This window comes from Apodemus sylvaticus, chromosome 1 (genome assembly GCF_947179515.1).
Source record: "Apodemus sylvaticus chromosome 1, mApoSyl1.1, whole genome shotgun sequence".
NCBI lineage: Eukaryota > Metazoa > Chordata > Mammalia > Rodentia > Muridae > Apodemus > Apodemus sylvaticus.
Genome location: NC_067472.1, coordinates 198,121,053 through 198,126,523, shown reverse-complemented (window position 1 = coordinate 198,126,523; position 5,471 = coordinate 198,121,053). Strand labels below are relative to the sequence as shown.

At 41.9% G+C, this 5,471-nt stretch overlaps 1 pseudogene; it reads right to left on the bottom strand.

The window, feature by feature from the left end:
- Positions 1–828: 828 nt before the first annotated feature.
- Positions 829–1,986, bottom strand: LOC127670153 (homeobox protein OTX1 B-like; annotated as a pseudogene).
- Positions 1,987–5,471: the final 3,485 nt, after the last annotated feature.

The following is a 5,471-nucleotide window of genomic DNA, read 5'->3' as shown; positions in this document are numbered from 1 at the left end:
GTGTGTGTGTTGTGTGAGTCTCTGTGTCTCTCTATACTTAATATTTTTAGGAAGAGTTTCTCTGAGTAGCTCTGGCTGTGCTCCAATATCCTCTATAGACCAAGCTTGACTCAAACTCAGAAGCAGAACTTCTTCTGCCTCCCTAGTGCTGCAAATAAAGGCCTATGCCACCACTGCCCAGGCTTTATCAACCTTCTTTGGCCTCTGCAAAGACACTGGTCCAGCAACTGCTCTTGGTATAAGCCAAAGACAAGAAAGCGTCATACTAAGCTAGACTTGACCAATGCATTTTCTAGTGAAAAGTTTCTTATCAATACTTTTGTTTCAGGTAGGGCCTGGTGTACCTTAAACTGTCCTTGAAATTGCTGTACAGTTAACAATGACCATGAGACCTCATTGCTTAGGAGCAGCAGTGGATCTTGATGAAGATGTGAGCCCATTTCCAAACACACATGTAAGACCTCCACTCTATAGTTTCACTCCAAGAGATACTATACACTTTGAGTCTCCAACTACAAGACAGTTGCATACATGCACTGCAGGCATTCACATGTAAAAATATTTAGGGAGAAAGACTGGAAAAAACATTATTTTTATTTTTCAACACGTTTTTTTTCTTTCATTTAAAGAACATATAATTCAACAATATGGAGAGAATAGTTTCCTTTGTTTTTTTTTTAAACAATCCCATTATATAAACTAGTGACATGAAACTACTACAGATAGGACTGCTTAATTTCCCCAAATATACTAACACACCTCTCAAATATACTAACACACCTCTTCCTTTCTATAAAGGCCTGAATGAATCAAGGGGAGAGAGGTGTTTTATGGAATGGTGTGGTGGTATCTACAATTGTACCGATCCTCCAACTCCTCAAAGTCTTCAAGAATCCACTGCCAGAGCTCCTCAGCAGATGGACCTGAATCTTGAGCATCCTCTGTACCTTGAGTGGATGCTACCATGGCTACTGAAGCTCCAGATCCTGCTATGCCAGTCTGGACTTCAACTGCTACTGATTGACTAGAGTCACCAGCTCTAACAGGGGCATGGTCATCAAGCAGGTATTCTTGCTGACTACACCTGGCACCATCACAGGCTTGATCACGATGGCTGAAGTTGAGCTCGACCATCCCTGGCTGCAGTTGAGGTTGGAAATGGAATCCTCACCAAATGTGCCTGAACCCATGGAGTCTCCATTGGCAGAAGCAATTACAGGTAAGGAACCAGGAAGATGGGTTGGCTCAGAAACAGCTTCAGAGCTTCCATTTCTTTCTGGAGGTGCTGCTGGGATATTCTTGAGATTCTTCCACTTGGACTTAGCCCGGGTGTTCTTGAACCAGATCTGAAAAACAAAGGAGACATCAAAGGAATACCTGTGTGCCCCCAACTTGTCACTAGGTGAAGCTTCTGGATTGAAAGGAATTTCTGCAGCAAAACTGCATGAGTCCACAACAGAGAAGTCTGAAGGTCTAGATCCCTAAGGGATTGTAGTAAGATAGAATGAATATGACCTGACACCAAAAGCCTAGAGAAGATTCAGTTAGTGTGTCCTGTATTGTACTATGAGCTCTGAGGTCTAGGTCTCTGAGACCCTGCAGGATAATAATATTCATCCATATTCCTACCTGGGTTGAAGCAGAATGTGAGGTCCAGCTCTTGATGCATGTATATTCAACTTCCACAACTGTCCCTAACATTAAAGAGCACAGAGCTCAGGAGTCTGATAGGGGGAGGGGGGATTGGATATTTTGGCTGTCAGAGACAGCGAAGAGAGGCATACCTGGATCTCATGTGCTGTCAAACCAATCAACAATGCCAGTTCCCCCCCCCCCCTGCTCCTCCCGTTTTGGGTATGTGCACTTAGCCAAATATGTTTACAGCAGGTTCTTTTGTTCCCTGGTGTATACAGTGAGTATTTTCTGATGGTTCCTTGGAGCCCAGAGTCTCTTTTGTAGGTAACCATAATTAAGTGACAGTACCATAGGTCCTACAGGAACCTGGAAATTAGATCTCACTGAGGATCTTGAAGGTATCTGATGATGTGGATGCACTAAGAGGCTTCTCAGAATTGGTAAACCTGGACCCATTACAGGACCTCGTTGCATTTGGATACTTGATCTTCTTGATGGACCTTGGGACTCTTGCTGATGGAGGTCTCTTTCAAGGGCACTTAGAGGCAGAGACAGGTGGATTTCTGAGTTCAAGGCCAATCTGGCCTACAGAGTGAATTCCAGGACAGCCAGTGGCACTGAGAAAAATACTGTCTCAAAACAACAAACAAAAAAATTAAAAACCCCATACTTCAGCTATGCATCTTTTGTCATTGATCTCTAGAAGACTTTTAAAGGAACTAATATTGGATTTTTCCTGTCAAAATCTATTTCAGTATCTACTAGAACAATCATGTGATTTGTTTTTCTTTCAGTTTGTTGATGTGGTGGTTTGCCTTGGTGGATTTTGATATTTAGAAGCAGCTCCCTGTATCTGGTGGATGAAGACTACTTGATCATAGTGTATGATTTCTTTGATGTGTTCTTTGATTGGGGGACTTAGTATATTGCATTGTATTTTTGTATCAATGTTCATAAGGGAAATTGATCTGAAACTTTCTTCATTAAATTGTTCTGTGGTGTAGGTATCAGGGTGACTGTCAACTCATAGAGAATTGGAAAACCTGGGCCCATTACAGGACCTGGTTGCATTTGGATAATTGATCTTCTTGATGGACCTTGGGAATCTTGTCGAAAGAAGTCTCTTTCAGGGACTGAATGACTTGATTGCATTGGACAAATTGGAGTCTCTAGGGGACTCACTTGGAAAGGCAGATTCCTTGCAAGCTCTTGAGGCATTTGGGAACTGGTTTGTGTGGGTGCATTTGAAGACATTTGGAATCTTAAATGCAAGGACAGACCTTGGGACTTAGATGGGTTCTGATCTTATTGGAGTATGTTCTTAGAGGAGAACATGGAAAAAGGTAAAAATATCAGAAAAGTTCCAGAGACCACCCATCATGCCTACCCATCACAAGCTTTGGACTTATTATAGAGCAGGGATTATTCAGGGGCCACACTCTTTCTGACCACCTGCCAGTGCCTCCCATGCTTCTTAAGTATTCTCAACATTGCAATAAGCTTGCAAATAGCTCATGTGGTAATATGAGTCTGTCAGCCTAGGGAGGCTAGCAATTGAATGTCCTCCCCCAAAGTTTAAAAGTCCTAGAACCCTGGAGGGATTGAAGTGGGAGTAGGTGGGTGAGTGGGTGAGGGGAGCATAAGGTGGGGAGCACTTTTTCAGAGTCAAAGGTGAGGAGGGGTGAAGAACTCCATGATGGAGGACCTGGATGTGGGCTGAAATCAAGCAATTAGAAAGAGGAAGGGCTGGAGAGATGACTGAGTATTTAAGAGCTCTTCCAAAGGTCCTGAGTTCAATCCAAGGAACCACATGGTGGCTCATGACCATCTGTAAAGGAATCTGATTCCCTCTTCTGGTGTCCGAAGACAGCTACAGTGTACTCACATACATAAAATAAATAAATCTTTTCTAAAAAAAGAAAAGGAAGAAAGAGGAAAAATTTAAAAAAAAAAATCAACAAAACCAAGAGCTCAACCAGGTTGGCAAACCCTTAGCCAACCTAACTAAAAGACTCTCAGAGACACAGTATTTCTTTCAGTCTACTTTGTAATTTTTCTTTTTTTTTCTTTTCAGAAAATATTGAGATTGATCTCACACAATCATAGATAAATTCTCACCTAGATAAAGCCTTACAAGAACCTATTTAGTTAAATTTGCTTTCAATTTTGCGGTAAATTTAATCCTCAGTAGATGTGAAGAAAGCTTCACAGGATCCTTGGGATTCTCAGGAACTGAACCACCATCCAAAGAGCATGCATAAATTGGACCTAGCCTTCCTTGAACTTATGTAGCAGATGTTCAGGCTGATCTTCACAGGTTCTGGAGCAACTGGAGCAGGAGCTATCTCAAAAACTGTTGCCTGTATATGGGATATCTACTTCTAGCTGCACTGCCTTGTATTGTGTCAGTGGAAGAACAAATGCTTAGTCTTACAGAGACTTGAAGTGCCTGATTGGGTGAGACTTCTCACCCACTCTGAAAAGAAGGGGCTGGGGGATGGGAGATGGCTGTGGGGATTGTGCATGTGGGGTAAGGGGGTGCAAATAAATAATTTAACATTTTAAAGAGTCACAGTCGGACAGTGGTGGTACACACCTTTAATCCCAGCACTTGGGAGACAGAGGGAGGAGGTTTTCTGAGTTCAAGACCAGCCTGTACTACACTGTGAGGTCCATGACAGCCAGGGCCACACCGAGAAACCTTCTCTCAGAAAAACAACAACAAAAAAAAATCACAGATCCTCTTCCATTCTTCTTGACTCTCTGACCCCAACCAAAAATTGAAGAGCCATAGAAGAGAAAACATCAAGTGACCTCATCCCACTCTAAATTACACTAGAGCACTCATGGTCAAATTAGACAAATCATGAGGCTCTTACATCTACCAAAGACTGACCCTGGTATTGAAACTCTAATCCAAGGACTTGGCCTCAAGTGAATCTTCACCTTGGCCTTCCGAGAGGCTCCTCTCTCATCCCCTCAGGTCCAGCAGACATTCCCACCCTGCGGCCACATTCAGTCTGCAGCCATACCTTTGGAAATGTGGTCAGGTACAAGACCATAAGCAATAGAAGCCAGTATATGTGGGCATTATCAGAACCCAGTTCTTCCACCACAACAAACCCTGAAATACCTTCAAAATCAGGAAGGTGACCTAAAATCCTATTTCATATTGATAATAAAGTGCTTTAAGGAGGATATAAATGACTCACTGAAAGAAATACAGGAAAACACAGGTCAACAGGTAGAAGCACTTAAAGAGGAAACAAATAAATCGCTTTTTTTTTTTTTTGAAACGGTGTCTTACATTGAAAGCCCAGGCTGGCCTTGAACCCTCAGATATTCTATTGCAGTCTCCTGAGTGCTAGGATTGCAAGGACATGCCATCATGCCTGGCTTTAAGCATTGTATCTCCTGTTTTCTATGAGTGCCTTTTTCTTTTTTATATATATATTTTTTTATTTTCTATATTCTTTGTTTACATTCCAAAAGATTTCCCCTTTCCCAGATTCCTCCTCCCCATATGTCCCATAAACCTTCTCTCCACACATTCTACCTGCTTGTCACTGTACCAATACAAGATGATTTTTAGCATTGTTGCACTGTAGTACTGATTGAGGTCAGGGATAGTGCTTCCCCCAGTTCTTTTATTGTCAATAATAGTTTTGCTATTCTGGGTTTTATGCTATTCCAGATGAATTTGAGAATTGCTCTTTCAAACTTTATGAATAATTCAGTTGGAATTTTGATGGGCATTGCATTGAATCTGTAGATTGCTCTTGCATTGTGTCCATTTTTACTATAGCAATCTTGCCTATCCAGGAGCATGGGAGATC